Here is a 16,630-nt window from a genome sequence, read left to right as displayed (position 1 = left end):
GATGTTTTTGGGCAACTCTGGGACAAATTTCACCTGGTTGAGGATGAAGCAAACCTATCCCGAATGAGTCCTGTTGTCATTTCCTACCAATGACCCATGCCTCGCCTTTGTCCCTGGCCAGTCCCCCAGACAGGTTGGTAGCATGTGGTGGCCTCACTAGGCTCCACAAAGAATGTCACATTGTCCGGTGACCTGGTAAGCTGGATGCAGCCCTGTGACGTGCTCTGACCAGTGAAATGTGAGCGGGAGTGAAGACTCGAACACAACAGTTGGGAACAACTGTGTCTGGCCACCTCTCTGTCCATCTCTTATGGCACCTGGTAGTTACCTATGGTGGGTGCTCTTTTATCCTGGTCCCAGGAGGACCATGGTGGACATGTGGCTTGAGCAAGGAAGAGACTTCCGTTATTATAAGCCATTAAGACTTCAGGCCATTTGTTACCCACAATAACATCTAGCCCATCCTAACTGGTATGCATCCTCCGTTCTCCTCTCTATGAGGCAGGCAGCACAGCCTAACATTGGAAGCATGATGTCTGTTGTCAGATACACGTGAATTTGAGTTCCAGCTCCATCCTTTTATTAACCCCTACCGCAGGCAATTGCTTGGAGTCTCGGAGCCTCCATTTCTGCTCCGTAAGATGGATGGTTACATGATCTGAGGTTTGAAGGGGATTAAATGAAATAATAAAACATGCAAATCTTTGAGTCCAGGGCCTGGCACGCACAGTGAATGCTCAGTCAATAGTAGCTGTATAGCTTTATGTCCTGATTGTAACATTCAGAAAAGCTGCAACTGGTTACAAAAGAAAAGTAGGAAGTGTTAATCCCTGTGGCATATGTTTCCTTTCAACGTGTTTTTCAGCAAATAGGACAATATGTATATTCATTCATACCCTGCTTTTTTCTCTTCGTAAGAAATTGTTGTGATATTTATATGTGACAAATAAAAGACCTGCATCTTCTTTTTAAATTATAGCACATTAGCTATCTTGACTTCCCTATTGCTGGACATTTCCATAGGTTGCCCATGGCACTGAAAACAAACGAAGCAGAATGAAAACTATCAGAATGTATTGTTTGCTAGAATAAATATTTGTTAACTTTTCTTTGCTCTGTATCTATGTACTGGGTTGCAATGTAGAATGTATTTCTTATTACAAATAATGTTTTAAAAGGTATGGAGTTGTTGATTTGAATTTTTTTCAAATTTTGAAACATTACACATACTCTTTTTTCTTTTAATTTCAGGAATAGAACTTAGTGATTCATCACTTACATATAGCACCCAGTGCTCATCCCAACAAGTGTCCTCCTTAATTCCCCTCACTCATTTAGCCCATCTTCCCACTCAACACCCAACCTGCAACCCTCCTTTTTTCCGTCTGTATTTAAGAGCTTCTTACACTTTGTCTCCCTCTCTGTTTTAATATTATTTTTTCTTCCCTTCCCTTCTGTTCATCTGTTTTGTTTCATAAATTCTGCATATGAGTGAAATCATGTGATATTTGTCTTTGTCTTCTTTGACTTAGCATAATACACTGTAGTTCCAACCACTTTGTTGCAAATGGCAAGATTTCATTCTTTCTGATCACGGAGTAATATTCCACTGTGTATATATACCACATCTTCTTTATCCATTCATCAGTCGGTGGATATTTGGGATCTTTTCATAGTTTGCCTATTGTTGGTAATGCTGCTATGAACATTGAGGTGCTGGTGACCCTTCGAATCACAGTCCTGTAGCCTTTGGATAAATACCTAGTAGTACAATTGCTGCGTCATAGGGTGGTTCTGTTTTTAATTTATTTTTTTTTTAGGATCCTTCATACTGTTTTCCAGAGTGGGTGCACCAGTTTGCATCTCCACCAGCAATGCAAAAGGGTTCCTTTTCTATGCATGCTCACCAACATCATGTGTTGCCCGAGTTGTTAATTCTAGCCATTCTGACAGGTGTGAGGTGGTATCTCCTTGTGGTTTGGATTTGTATTTCTCTGATGATGAGTAATGTTGAGCATCTTTTTTTCTTTCTGTTAGCCATCTGGATATCTTCTTTACAAAAGCGTCTGTTCCTGTCTTTTGCCCATTTCATTGCATTATTTGTTTGTTAGGTGTTGCCCTTTATAAGTTTTTTATAGGTGTTGGATACTCACCTTTTTATCTGATATGTCTTTTGTAAGTATCTTTTACCATTCTGTCAGTTGCCTTTTAGTTTCGCTGATTGTTTCCCTCGCCGTTCAAAAGTGTTTACCTTGATGATGTCCCAATAGTTCGTTTTTGCTTTTGTTTCCCTTGCCTGCAGAGACGTGTTGAGTAAGAAGTTGCTGCGGCTAAGATCAAAGAGGTTTTTGCCTGCTTTCCCCTTGAGGATTTTGATGGCTTCCTGTCTTACATTAGGTCTCTCACGCATATTGAGTTGATTTTTGTGTATGGTGTAAGAAAGCGATGCAGGTTCATTCTTCTGCATGTCACCGTCCAGTTTTCCCAGCACCACTTGCTGAAGAGACTGTCTTTATTCCATTGGATATTCTTTCCTGCTTTGTCAAAGATTAGTTGGCCATACGTTTGTGGGTCCCTTTCTGGGTTCTCTAATCTGTTCCATTCTCTATTCTGTTCTTGTGCCAGTACCATAGTGTCTTGATGATTACAGCTTTGTAATGCAGCTAGAAATCCAGAATTGTGATGCCTCTAGCTTTGGTTTTCTTTTTCAAGATTTCTTTGGCTATTCAGAGTCTTTTTTGGTTCCATACAAATTTTATGATTGTTGGTTCTAGCTCTGTGAAGAATGCTGGTGTTATTTTGATAAGGATTGCACTGAATGTGTAGATTGCTTTGAGTATTATTGACATTTTAACAACTGTTAAATTGTTCTTCCACTCCATGGGATGTTTTTCCATTTTCTTGTGTCTTCTTCAATTTCTTTCCTAAGTTTTCTGTAGTTTTTAGTGTATTGATTTTTCACCCCTTTGGTTAGTTTATCCCTAGGTATTTTATCTTTTTTGGTGCAAGTTTAAGTGGGATCAATTCCTTGATTTCGCTTTCTGCCGCTTCATTGTTGGTGTATAGAAATGCAACTGATTTCTGTACATTGATTTTGTATGCTTCAACCTTGCTGAATTCATGTATAAGTTCTAACAGTTTTTTGATGGAGTCTTTTGGGTTTTCCACATAGATTACCATGGTGTCTACAAAGAGTGAAATTTTGACTTCCTCCTTGCCGATTTGGATGCCTTTAATTTTTTTCGTTGTCTGACTGCTGAGGCTAGGAAATCCAACCCTCTGTAAAAACAGTGATGAGAATGGACATCCTTGCGGAGTTCATGACTTTAGGGGAGAAAGCTCTCATTTTTCCCCATCGAAGATGATATTAGCAGTGTGACCTTTATGATCTTGAGGTATGATCCTTCTATCCCTGCTTTCTTGAAAGTTTTTATTTAAAAAGGGTGCCATGTTTTGTCAAATGCTTTCAGGAACCTCTATTGAGAGGACCATGTGGTTCTTATCCTTTCTTTTATTAATGTCAGATATCACATTGATTAATTTGTGGATATTGATCCAGTCTTGCATCCCAGGATCAATCCCACTTGACTGTGGGGAATAATGATTTTAATGTGTTTTTGGATCTGGTTGGCTAGTATCTTGTTGAGAATTGTTGCAACCATGTTCATCAGGGAAACTGAGTTGTAGTTCTCCTTTTAAGTGGGGTCTTTGTCCAGTTTTGGAATCAAGGTAATGCTGGCTTTGTAGAATTCGTTTGAAAGTTTTCCTTCCATTTCTATTTTTTGGAACACCTTCAAAGGAATGGGTGGTAACTCTTCTTTAAATGTTTGGTAGAATTCCTCTGGAAAGCCATCTGGCCCTGGACTCTTTGTTGGGAGATTTTTGATTACAGATTCAATTTCTTTCCTGGTGATGGGTCTGTTCAGGTTTTCTCTTTCTTCCTGTTTCAGTTTTGGTCGTTTATATGTTTCTAGGAATTTTTCCATTTCTTCCAGATTGCCCAATTTGTTGGCATATAATTGCTCATAGTATTCTCCTCTTATTGTTTGTATTTATGTGGTGTCTGTTGTGATATCTCCTCTTTCGTTCATGATTTTATTTATTTGGGTCCTTTCCTTTTTCTTTTTGATCCGTCTGTCTAGGGGTGTATCTATTTTGTTAATTCTTTCAAAGGACCCTCTTCTGGATTAGTTGATCGGTTCTACTTCTTTTTTGAAAATTTCAATATCATTGATTTCTGCCCTAATATTTATTGTTTCCCTTCTTCAGCTGGTTTTGGGCTTTATTTGCTCTTGTTTCTCCAGCTCCTTTAGGTGTAAGGTTACATTGTGTATTTGAGGCCGTTCTTCCTTCTTTAAGGAGGCCTGGATTGCTACGTACTTGCTCTTATGACTGCCTTTCTTGCATTCCAGAGGTTTGGGGCTGTCATGTTTTCATTTTCATTGGCTTCCATGTACTTTTGTATTTCCTCTTTATTTTCTTGGTTAACCCGTTCATTCTGTAGTAGGATGTTCTTTAATCTCCAGGTATCCCTGGTCTTTCCAAATTTTTTCGTGTGGTTTCACAGATTTCCTGTCCAGTCCCCTGCAAGTGTTTTCACTTTCTCTGTCTTTCTCTCCAGCTACATTCAGGGGAGTGCTTTTCTTGTACCATCCCAGTGGGCTGCACTCTCCCCCTTTCCTTTTCTCTGTCCTCTCTCTCCACAAACAGCTCCCTCCCCTCCCCGGCTTTTCTCTCCAGCAGTTCACCTATCCACACCACATACCTGCCATGTTCTGTGGCTCAAGTGATGCAGATTATTGTCTTAATGTTCAAATCTCTTTGCTAGCTGTTCAGAATGATTTGGTGCTGATCTCACTGCATTTCCAGGATGAGACAAGCTCAGGCTCTACATCTAGAGACCACATTTATAGCGATCAAACTCAAGTTTTGGCTTACCTGAGGGTGGATGTGGCATCATCCCATTGTTCTAATAAGTATTTCTCCCACTTACTGGGGAGGATGAGTGTTCCTTGTTTTTCATATGTTTCCTGATCCTTCATATTTTTATCAGCTATTTATTGGTTGTCTCCCAGAAGGAATACTTAGGTATGAATCAGGAGATGCGACCTTCCACTCAGACTGAGAACTAACAAGACAGTTCATAAATCTTGTGTAGGGGAGTACTCTGGATGCAGGATTAGAAATTGCTGTCCAGCTTCCCTGTGTCTCCTTTTACACCACCCAAGTTACATTAACACGTCTCACACATCATCTCATCTTCCAAAATAGACATTTTCTTTATTTCAGCATCTTTTTAGTGCCCATTCAGTGAGTCAACAACTCCTTGAAATTTAACCACCCATCATAGCTCTTATCTGATACCAAGAGATTGGTCTTCAAGGGGGCATAGTTGGACACAACAAGGTCCACAAGTGGGGCCATAGCCTCATTGACTACCATGCCCTGGGACTTAGATGTGTATGATTGATAGAAAATGTCCTTGACAGTCAGCTGAAGGGTTCCAGGCATAAAGGTGATTCCTGAAAATGGCAAACGAGAAGGCTTCAATCATATCTTTAAAGGAGATACCATTACCGGAACCATCCTGGCAGGCACATGAGATCTCTTTCAATACTAGCCTTCTAGGCTATCACCTCTCCGTTGGGCCAGCAACCAAATAGCAGCTTTGGTGGAAACGGACTCTGAGCCCTCTGAGCATTGTTGCCATTACCTTTTCCTCTCAAGCAGTCTATAATTTACATGGGTAGGTGTCAGATTAATTGCTATTTGAAAGACAGCCTGATTTTGAAACTGTGTGATGCAAGGGGGTTGTGGAAACTTCCTCTATGTTGGTGCCTCTTGTGTGAAAATAGCCACTGCTGTGGATTCCTGGATTTGCACTGGACACAAACATTCCTTCCTCTTTTCTTCTGGTTGTTCGATAGTGTTTCTTCCATCCATTTATCACATATTTGGGGACTATTATGTGACTGGCACATGCAGGGTACATCTGTCTGCCACAGGCTGTCCTATGGTTATGTCAAGCAGAGGCTTCCCTTGATTTCACAAGCTTGGAGAATTAGAATATTTCTGGGAGCAACTGATGATGACAATGTCTGTCTTGTACTAAAGCTTACATACCCTATTACAGGCCTATTGGTTTTGGAAAAGCATCTGGTGTACAGTGTGGGCCTTGGCCACACCTCCCACCTTTGTCTTTTGTGTCTCAGATGGAAATATCTTAAAGACAATAAAAAGAGTCCCTGTTCAAAACTGATGGTTGCCAGAGCACAAGAAACAACGAGTGTTGGCAAGGGTGTAGAGAAAGAAGAACCCTCTTGCACTGTTGGTGGAAATGCAAACTGCTGCAGCCATTCTTGAAAACAGTATGGAAGGTCCTCAAAGAGTTAAAATAGGAGCGCCTGGGTGGCTCATTCAGTTAAGCCTTCAACTCTTGATTTCAGCTAAGGTCTTTATCTCATGGTTCATGAGATTGAGCCCTGCCTCAGGTTCCACGCTGACAGCATTGATCCTGCTTGGGATTCTCTCCCCCACCAACTCTGCCCCTGCCCCCAATCACATACACACACTCATTCTCAAATGAACATTTTTAAAAAGTTGAAAATAGAACTGCCATACAATTCAGCAATTGCTGTACTAGGTATTCACACAAAGAATACAAAAATACCAATTCAAAAGGATACATGCACCCCGATGTTTATAGCAGCATTGCCTCAACAGCCAAAGTATGGAAGGAGCCCAAATGGCCATTGAACAATGAATGGATAATGAAGAATCGGTGTATATGTATATAATGGAATATTACTCAGACTACAGAAAGAATGAAATCTTGCCATTTGCACAGACATGGATGGACCTAGTTTATGAACTAGTTCATAAGTGAAATAAGTAAAATAAGTCAGTCAGAGAAAGACAAATATAGGATTTCACTCACATGTGGAATATCAGAAATAAAACAGATGAACGTAGGGGAAGGGAAGGAAAACTAAGATAAAAACAGCGAGGGAGGCAAACCCTGAGAGACTTCTAACTATAGAGAACAAACTGAGTATTGGTGGATGGGAAGGGGTTGGGGGGATGGGCTAAATGGCTGATGGGCATTAAGGAGCCCACTTGTGATGACCGCTGGGTGTTATGTGTAAGGGATGAATCACTAAATTCTACTCCTGCAAGCAGTCGTACACTACGTGTTAACTAAGTTGGATTTAAATAAAATCTTGGAAGGAGGGGCGCCTGGTGGCTCAATCGGTTGAGCGTCTGACTTTGGCTCAGGTCACGAACTCGTGGTCTGTGAGTTCGAGCCCCGCGTCAGGCTCTGTGCTGACAGCTCAGAGCCTGGAGCCTGCTTTGGATTCTGTGTCTCCCTCTCTCTCTGCCCCTCCCCCGCTCATGCTCTGTCTCTCTCTCTCTCTCTCTCTCTCTCTCTCTCTCTCTCTGTATCAAAAATAAATAAACATTAAACGAATTTTAAATAAAATCTTGGAAGGAAAAAAATCAACGTTGGCAAAGATGTAGAGAAATCAGAACTTTCAAACACTGCTTGTGGAAATGTGAAATGGTACAGCTACTCTGGAAAACAGTTTGGCAATTTCTTAATAAGTTAAAAATGGAGTTGTCATATGGCACAGCAATTTCATGCCAAGGTATAAACCCAAGAGAATTGAAGACATATATTCCCACAAAAACTTCTACATAAATGTTCATAGGAGCACTATTCACAATTCCTGAAATGTGGAAACAACCCAGTTGTTCATCAACTGGTGACCAGATACATCAAAGGTGGTAAAACTGTACAAGGGGATATTGTCTAGTCATCAAAAGGCATGCAGTACTGTCACATGTGTAGATGAACTTCAAGAACATTGTGCTAAGTGAAAGAAGCAAAAGTCCATGTCTTGTATAATTGCATTTATATGAAATCTCCAGAACAGGCAGAACCAAGAGACATAAGTAGACTAGTGGTTGCCAGGGAATTGGCGTGGCAGGAATTGAGATATGGGATTTCTTCTCAGAATGATCATAATATTTTAGACTTAGTGGTAATAGTTGTGCAACATCAGGACTATAGTAAAAGCCACTGGATTGTCCATTTTCAAATGGTCAGAATGACGGCTTTTAAGTGTTGTCAATTTCACCTTTTTTTTTACATTTTTTTCATTTTTTAGTATGTTTTAAATATGAAATTTATTGTCAAGTTGGTTTCCATACAACACCCAGTGCTCATCTCAACAGGTGCCCTCCTCAATGCCCACCACCCTCTTTCCCCTCCCTCCCATGCCCCATTGACCCTCAGTTTTTTCTCAGTTTTTAAGAGTCTCTTACGGTTTGGCTCCCTCCTTCTCTAACATTTTTTTAAAAAAATAAAAAATTGAAAGCTTCAAAAAATAAAAATAAAAATAACCCAAAAGGAGCATTTCAAACATAAAGAACAAGAAAAACATGTCCCTGGTTTCCATAAGATTAAAGTCATACAGTCTTGCAGATCCTAAAACATGAGATAAAGTCTATAACTTTCTGGAATATCATTGGCCATGATGATTTATGATGCTTCGTGTGAAAAAAACATATGTAATCCTGCACTGACTGTTCCTTCCTCAGAGAAGTCTCTTCTTTGTGAAGATTTTGTATCCTGGGTGGCTATCTTAACTTGGGCTTAAATGAAAGTCTTCTCCCTTCTGTCTAAAATTAAAACAAACAAACAAACAAACAACTTTTATTCACTTTGAATCAACATAGTTGTTTTGCAGTGTTGTTCAACTCTCCTATTTCCTTGTTGATCTTTTGTGTAGTTGTTCTATCCATGATTCAAAGTGGGATATTGAAATCTCATTCTGGGAAGTATACTTTTGAATATAAAAGGAAAGTTTAGAGTAATGACGCTGCTTTCCTTGGTGACCCTTTCCCAAAGTACAGTCCTAAACTGTTTTTAAGGAGAAGCAATACAATGAAAACAAAGGTATAGTCCCCCAGAGTGGCTTCTTTGCAGTGGGAATATGCATGTTGTGCTACCTCCTTGCAGCATCCTTTCCTGATTTTCTAGCTGAAGGGAGTTTCTTTTCCTTCTGAACTCCTTGTCAACTTACCTAGGACCTTCCTGATTGCATGAAATTGCTCCTTCATCGATCTCATCTCCCCTAGGAGTGTTTCAGCCCTCTGAGGGTAGAACTTTGTCTCATTTGTCTTTAGCTCCAGCTTCTAGCTCAGTGATTTTCATTCTATAGACTTTTGATAGCATTTCAGAATACACGTTGAGAAGAAACGTCTCATTGCTCTTTGTCCAAAGAGTGGTTTTAAAAATGTATTATTTCACATGTGGGTTAGCGTATGGACTGTGGAGCTGGGGTCAAGATGGCAGCATGGGAGGATCCTGAACTCACCTCCTCCCATGAACACAAGAATTCAACAGCTGCTTATGGAACAATTCCCTCTGAAAAGGATCTGAAAGATAGCTTAACAGTGTCTGTAAAATAACGGATAAAAGGACAAAATATATGGAAACAGGAGAGGCAGAGACACAGTCTCACAAGAAACCCCACTCCAGGTGTGGTGACCCACAGTCAGGAGGATCTCGTAATACAGAAGTTGTCCCAGAGGACTGAGGGGTTTGTGAGCTACCTCAGGCACCCCAACTCTTGGGAACTACATGGCAAAGTTGAGCCTCCAAGCGTAGGGCCTTCAAAAAATAGGACTTACTTCCTGAAGTACTCAAGGGCTTCTTTTCAGCCATGGTGTGGCTCACTCCTGTCTTGTCTTCTTTGTGCCTCTCACACCTGGCATTCTCAAGGATACCTGCTCTTTGAATGCTCTTTCGGGTGTTTTGTTTTTTAACTACAAGCCTATTATCAGGCAAAAGCGATAGGCTGAGCCATTTGTGGTAACTGATAATGGCAAACACTTCATGGGAAATCTCCAGGGAACATGTCCTTTGAGTTTCCTAGGAACCTCCTAATTCCAAAAAATATTTATATTTTGGAGCCTCTCAGAGGCTAAGATTTCCTTGAGGTGATAAATGGCCTACAAGGTAGTTAAGTACTCTCTATGGATAATTTGTGTTTCATTCTCACAAAAACACATACGTCTGACTCTATTACTGTGCCCATTTCACAAATAAGGAAACTGAGGCTCAGAGAGGGATGATATTACAAAAGTGGCAGTTCGTGGAGCTGAGATGAAACCTTAGGCCTGTTTATAGACCCCCCACACAATGGGAAGAATTCAGGCATCAGATGGACATCCTTTTACCATCTCTCCATTCTGTGAATGACTGAGACTGGAATCCCATAGGAGCCTCTGTCCCAGGGGCCCCTCTCCCATGTCTTTCCCAATCGCACCCAGGCCAGGCAGTTCCAGTAGGTTTCTGGTGCTGGGGACAGGAATATCATCAATTGGTTCCCATGACTGAGGGCCCATGTATCAGAGAGGATGCTAGCCACTTTCTGGGAGAGATTAATCATTCTTCCAGAGCTCCGTTTGTCTTCTTCTCCTTTGGCGTCATTGATTATCTCATTTAATCGCTGCAACAACGCTAAGAAACGGGTACCATTAACATCTCCATTTGACTGATAAATAACTAAGGTTTTAGCTAAGCAGTTTCCTCAAGGACATTTGGTTTTAGTGACAAGGCCAGGATTTAAACACAAACCTGTTTGGCTGCCAAGCCTGTGTTTTTAGTCACTTGCTAGAACACCTCTCCGGGGAATTTGTACTTTCTAGGGCCAGGCATGGATGGGGTTTGAATCTCATGATCTTTGGTTATGAAACAGACACCTTACCAGGGGGTCTTTGCCAACATTTCAAAGTTGAAAAACTTTTTTGGTTTTACCTTCTCAAGTTGGGACCTTTGGTTTAGCACATCCTTTATCAAATTAAAGTGTGGAGAATTGTTTTGCCTCGGGTCTTGGAGTCAGAAAATTTGAAGGTCCAAGTAGCAGTTTTTCTCCTTGGTCCTCATCAGGCACACCAAGTCACAGAGAAGATTTGAAACCAGCTCCACATTTGTCTCAGGGAACCACCTAGGCAAGTTGGAGAAAAGGCAGTGTGTCGGTACGTGTCTCAGAGATCTTTGAGGTCATAGTGCTGCGAATGAATCCATAAGGTCAACAATTTCTTCATGAATACAAACAAGAGTCAGACTACTGGCGAGAAAGAAAATGAACACAAATACCTACCAACTTCAACAACAGACTCTATTAAGGGACTTGAGATATTGGGAGGATGGGGGAGCTGTTGTCTCTGTCTCCTCTGAGAACTGCTTACCTTTTGCAATTTCGATGCCTCTGAGAACTGCTTACCTTTTGCAATTTCGATGCCAGCTCTGGGGCAGGAGGAACTTTCCCAGACTTGGAACAAACCAAGTACTGGATCACTTTCATTGGCTCCTAGGCCTAAAAGACCATCTCCTTTGCCTGTGGAAGGTGGGGCTTGGGGGCCGTGAGGAAAAATGAAACAATGAATATATCTTGACTTTTAATAGTATGTCAAGAGAAATAGGTCACAGACTATAGTGCCAGGTGTAGTAGATTTTAAGATAACAGACACAGAAGTCGAGTAAGATTTTATCACAAAGTCTTGCACTGATGAAAAGAAAGAGGTTGCTCATCAGTCACAAGTACTCTGAGCCCTGAACACTGAACCCACAAAAATGTCAGGGTTTCTTTTAAAAACTGTTACATTTAAAGTCCTCTAGATATTGTCCCATAAGACTGCCTCATAACAAAGTTTGTAGCATTTAGATCGGGAGAGGAGACCTTGTGATACTCAGCAGAAGAGGGAAAGGTAGACCTTAGAGTCTCGAGTTCGCAAAATCTAAGAAGGTTATTTAAAAGGAGGTATTGATAGTATACATTTCAAAGCAGTCCCAGTATTTCACAAAATATTGAACATGTATCCTTTGTTGGAATTTTACCTTCATTTTTCTAACTGTGTGATGTGTAAATTTATCTGTTTCAGGTGGTTGGCCTTCTTCCCAATTCCCATCCACGTTTGCAAACAGAAAAGAGGAAACAATGACTGCTTTGGGTTATTGATAGATTTATTCAAGTTCTAGAAACTCAGGATTAGTGATTTTCATTTGGTGATACTGGCATATCATCAATTTACTCAACATTAGAACAAAAATACTTGTAACAAATCATGAGAGTTCAAATGCTGTTATTAGCTTCCTACTGTCTACAATATGAACAAATCCTTTAGAGTAATGTCTGGTTAGATATAGGTTCGGTTGCTTCAACAAGCACACACAGTAATTTATTCCTTCCTTCCTGAATAGTCTGGGCATATGCAGTCCATAGCTGGCTTAGCAGCTCCACCCTCTCAGGGACTCAGGTTCCTTCTGTGAAGGTGCTCCACCACCTCTAGGGTAGAACTGAGACGACTCAGCATCATGTCCACATCCAGGAAGTGGGAAGTGAACGTGGGAAAGGGGAGGACATGCCTCTAGCCTCAGAGAATAACCAGAAAGTTTTCCATATCACTTCTGCTCACATTTAATTGGTCTGAACTTAGTCGCCTGGCTGTACATAGCTTCGTGAGAGGCTGGGAAATGTGGTCTTTCTTTTTGAGTGGTTATGTGTTCAGCCAGAAATAGGGCATTCCATGTCTATGAGAGAACTGAGGGCATGACTATTGAGTGACCACTAACAGTTTCTGTCAGGGTCTACCCCTTTGATTAAACAACTGTCCGCAAATACACACAGAGCATCATCCCCACGCATAGAACATTGTCATATTCAAGAAATATAACCTCCAGGTCGCATAGAATGACTACATCTGGGTCAAAATTTAGTATCTCTTGTTACTCCTTGGTTCTCTCCATTCAGGAGGGATAGAGTTCCTATCTGACAAACTATAAACTAAAGCATGAGTTATGTCTAGTCTCCAAACCAACCAATATATATCCCTGGAGTAGGTATTGCTCTAAAAACTCCAATACTGGAAAGAGAAGAGTGAATAATGAGGTAACATAGGTGCCTAGCAATGATCCAACTCCCCTGGGCATGAATTATGGCAGAACCCTGTCCTGGCACTCTTTGGGGTCTCAGTTCATTCAGTAGGTCCTGATTCTGCTGTCTGGGAGGAGTTGCTTCCTCTACTGTCATCTTTAGCTTTTGTCTTTCCCTCTGGAACATTCTTTCATGTTCATCATCCTCTGTGGACAAATCTGAAGTGGATGTTTGGAAGAATATACCCTTCTTGAGGATAGGATGGCTTTTGCAGCCCACTTCCTGTGGCGCAGAAAGGGGATCGTAAGGATTGTATTAGAGGTCAAACTAGTCTATGCCTTGTTGTCAATGGCGTTAAAAGAAAGGATATGCTCTCTCCTCCCCATTTTCCTAGGCTATGATTTCTTTTGCAAGAAAATTCCCTCAAAAATTTAGGCTTCTGGTCTACTTTTATGTCTGTCAAATTCCATATGTAAATAATCATACTGAAATATTTTGTTCAGGCATAGTTTTGGGGCCTGAAAACTCTGGTCTTCTGTGTAGCTTGTTCTGGGATTTACCAAGTCTCCCTACTAAATCAATGACAGCTATTTTACACTTAGCCAATTTATCTTGAGTCAGCCATATTGGGGAGGTGACTGAGAAAGGCTTGGGTGTCCTGTCCTGCTTAGGCTACCTATTGAAAGCCACTTGTAATTCCTTGAGTTTGGGGTGCAGAAGTTTTTGCCTCTCTCAGGCTTTGGAGGCACTAGTAGTCACTCTCGTTGCCGCCAAGTTGGATTGTCATCTACAGGCAGGAAGAGCTTCCTTAGAAGAGCTGTATACCCTTGAATCAGTGCTGGCAGACTGGCTGACCCTAGCCTGAGATCTGCCTGTGGCAGGTTCCTGGTGAAAGTGGCAAAATGCATCCCACAGGCACCAACATTCCAAATATTTCTACTAATTTCTTCTTGAGTTTCAGGTTCTGATGGCATGTGATCCGCCATGAGAATGATCATAGACAACAGCTTAGTGTTTTGTCACAACATAAAAACTGTCACCAGACCTGCAGCCTGTAATACCTGTGCTTTCCCACCTACTGCCTGCCCACCAAACATATGCCACTTATGTTGGGTTCTAAACTATCAGCCACTCTCTTCTTGTATCAAATTCTGTAATAGTTTGGATATAGATCGGGTTGCTCTAACAGGAGCTATAAATAACTATGGCTTCAACAAAATATGTATTTCTCTTTCATGTAACAGTCTAGGTATATGTTCAAACCCAGAATGGTTACCCTATCGTGTCAGATACCCAGGATTCTGTATTGTTGCTCTCTGGTTCCTTACTGACAAGGTCAAAGATGACTCAGCACATCAGATCTGCTTGCAGCCAGCAGGCAAGGAAAATGGGGAGGGGAGAGCATATCCTTTCTTTTAACGCCATTGCCCATAGCACACCTCACTTCCATTTGCATTCTGTTGCCCATAACTTACCACTTCATGGTAATGTAAAGTCTTAGTCTACAAAGCCATGTACCCAACTAAATATCAGGAATTCTCTCAATATGAGAGAAGGTGGGAATGGATGTTAGGTGGCAACAAGCAGTACTGTTGACAAGTCAATAATCTTGACTCCACTCTTCACTTCCCAGCCTCTCCTCAACATATGGTCATCTGGGTTCTGGCCTTCACCTCCCAGTTGTATCATTGCCACCAAGGTCATCCTGTCGTAGCTCAATGCAAGTTGTCTCTTGTCCTTCTCGATCCCACTGTAGCAACTGACCCATTAGACCTCTCCCTCTCTCCCAACCCCAATAGCTAATCATCAAGACCTCTCACTTGTATATCTTGAAACAATTGCCTCATCTTCCCACTACTTCCAGTCTTGCGCAACTAACATAGGCCAGGCCACCATCATCTCATGCGCAGCCTTAAAATTGGCCTGTGTACTTTTCCTGCCACCCACTTCCATTTCACGTCAACCCATTCTCCATCTCCAATCAGAATGATCTTTTAACAATGAAAGCTCAGCAATCAGTCAGTGAATGATTGAAAGTCTTCAATGGCTTTTCAGTACTTTCCGGAAAAGGCACAAAGTTCTTTACTGGTTTGCAAGGCCCTGCAGAAACAGGCTTTGGTTACTTCTCCAGCTTCATCTCTTAAAAGAAGCCTGTATTCTCTCCTCACCTTTTTGCTCCAGGTATACTGAAGTACCGCGTATGTATCTATTTCCCAGGTCCTCTTGTATCTCTGGTGGCTGTTACTGTGTTTCAGGCATTATCCAAAGTCATTTTCACACATTGGAATTTTGTTCATTTATCTCTTTATTTTGGTCTTTATTTACTTACTTATTTATTATTTTTGATGAATAAAAATTTTATGTATTTGAGACTTACAATGGGATATGTTGATATATGCATACACTGTGAAGTGATAACCACAATGAAACTAGTTAACATATCCATCACCACCCATAGCTACTTTGTTTTTGTGGTGTGGTTAGAATGCTTGAGATCTGCTCTCTTAGTAAATTTCAAGTATACGATATGGTATTGTTAACTGTAGTCACCGTACTGTACGTTAGGTCGCTAGAACTTGTGCATCTTACCATGGAAAGTTTGTACGTTTTGATCAGTATCTCCCCCTTTGCCCACCCTCCAGCCTCTGGTAACTATCCTTCAACTCTCTGTCTCTACAAGTTTAACTTTTCTTTAGACGAAGATTTCACATGTGCATGAGATTGTACGATATCTGTCTGTTTGCGTCTGACTAATTTCACTTAGAATCACGTCCTCTGGGTTCACCCACGTTGTCAGAAATGGTAGAACTTCCTTCTTTCTTCTGGCCAGATAATATTCCACTGAATGCACAGGCCATTTTTCTTTATTTTGATGGGCACTTAAAGTTGTTTCCATATCTTGGCTACTGAATAATATTGCAATGAACATGGGAGTACAGATGTCTCATTGAGATAGTGATCTACACCCAGAAGTGGGATTGCTGGATCATATGGTATTTCTATTTTTAACTTTTTGAGAACCTCCAAACTGTTTCCCACAATGGCTGTACCAATTTACATTCCTGGAAATAGTGCTTAAGGGTTCACTTTTTGTCCACATCCTTGCCCACGGTTGTTATCTTTTAACTTTTGGAGAATAGCCATCCTAACCAACAGGTGTGAAGTAATAGCTCATTGTGGTTTTGGTTTGCATTTCCCTGACAATTAGTGATGTTGAGCATCTTTTCTTATACCGGTTAGCCTTTTGTATGTCTTCTTTGGAAAAAGTCTATTTGGGTCCTTGCCCACTTTTTCACCCTGTTATAGGGTTTCTTTGCTGTTGACTTTGGGAAAATTGTAAGAGGAAACTTTATTTAAAATGGAAGTGTTGAATTACTCTATTGTATACCTGAAACGAATGCAACACTGTATGCTGATGACCTGGAAAGAAAATAAAACCTTAAAGAAAAGGGAGTCAGGGGGCCAGAAGGGGGAAGCTCACAGGCTCTACCACGTGTCATTTCCTGCAGACCCACTGGAAGGAGACATATCTTGTAAGCTGATACCTCTTCAGCTATGCTATACTATCTCAGCAAGAGAAAGAAAGGTCTTTCTTCTTCCCTCATGATGGCACAGCTGATGACGGTCACAACTGAAGCAATGAAAAGCCACTATACTTGGATCTCCCAGTTTACTCCAATGGACTT

The 16,630-nt window shown here is 41.1% G+C and overlaps 1 protein-coding gene across 1 annotated transcript in view; it reads right to left on the bottom strand.

The window, feature by feature from the left end:
• The window catches only part of LOC132676772 (transport and Golgi organization protein 1 homolog), an 81,039-nt gene that overhangs the window by 16,722 nt on the left and 47,687 nt on the right, over positions 1-16,630 (bottom strand). The gene's annotated exons all lie outside the window — the stretch shown is intronic.

This window comes from Panthera onca, chromosome A2 (genome assembly GCF_046562875.1).
Source record: "Panthera onca isolate mPanOnc1 chromosome A2, mPanOnc1 haplotype 2, whole genome shotgun sequence".
Classification (NCBI taxonomy): Eukaryota; Metazoa; Chordata; class Mammalia; order Carnivora; family Felidae; genus Panthera; species Panthera onca.
The sequence above is the reverse complement of the archived record's forward strand: the minus strand, read 5'-3'. Positions and strand labels throughout refer to the sequence as shown.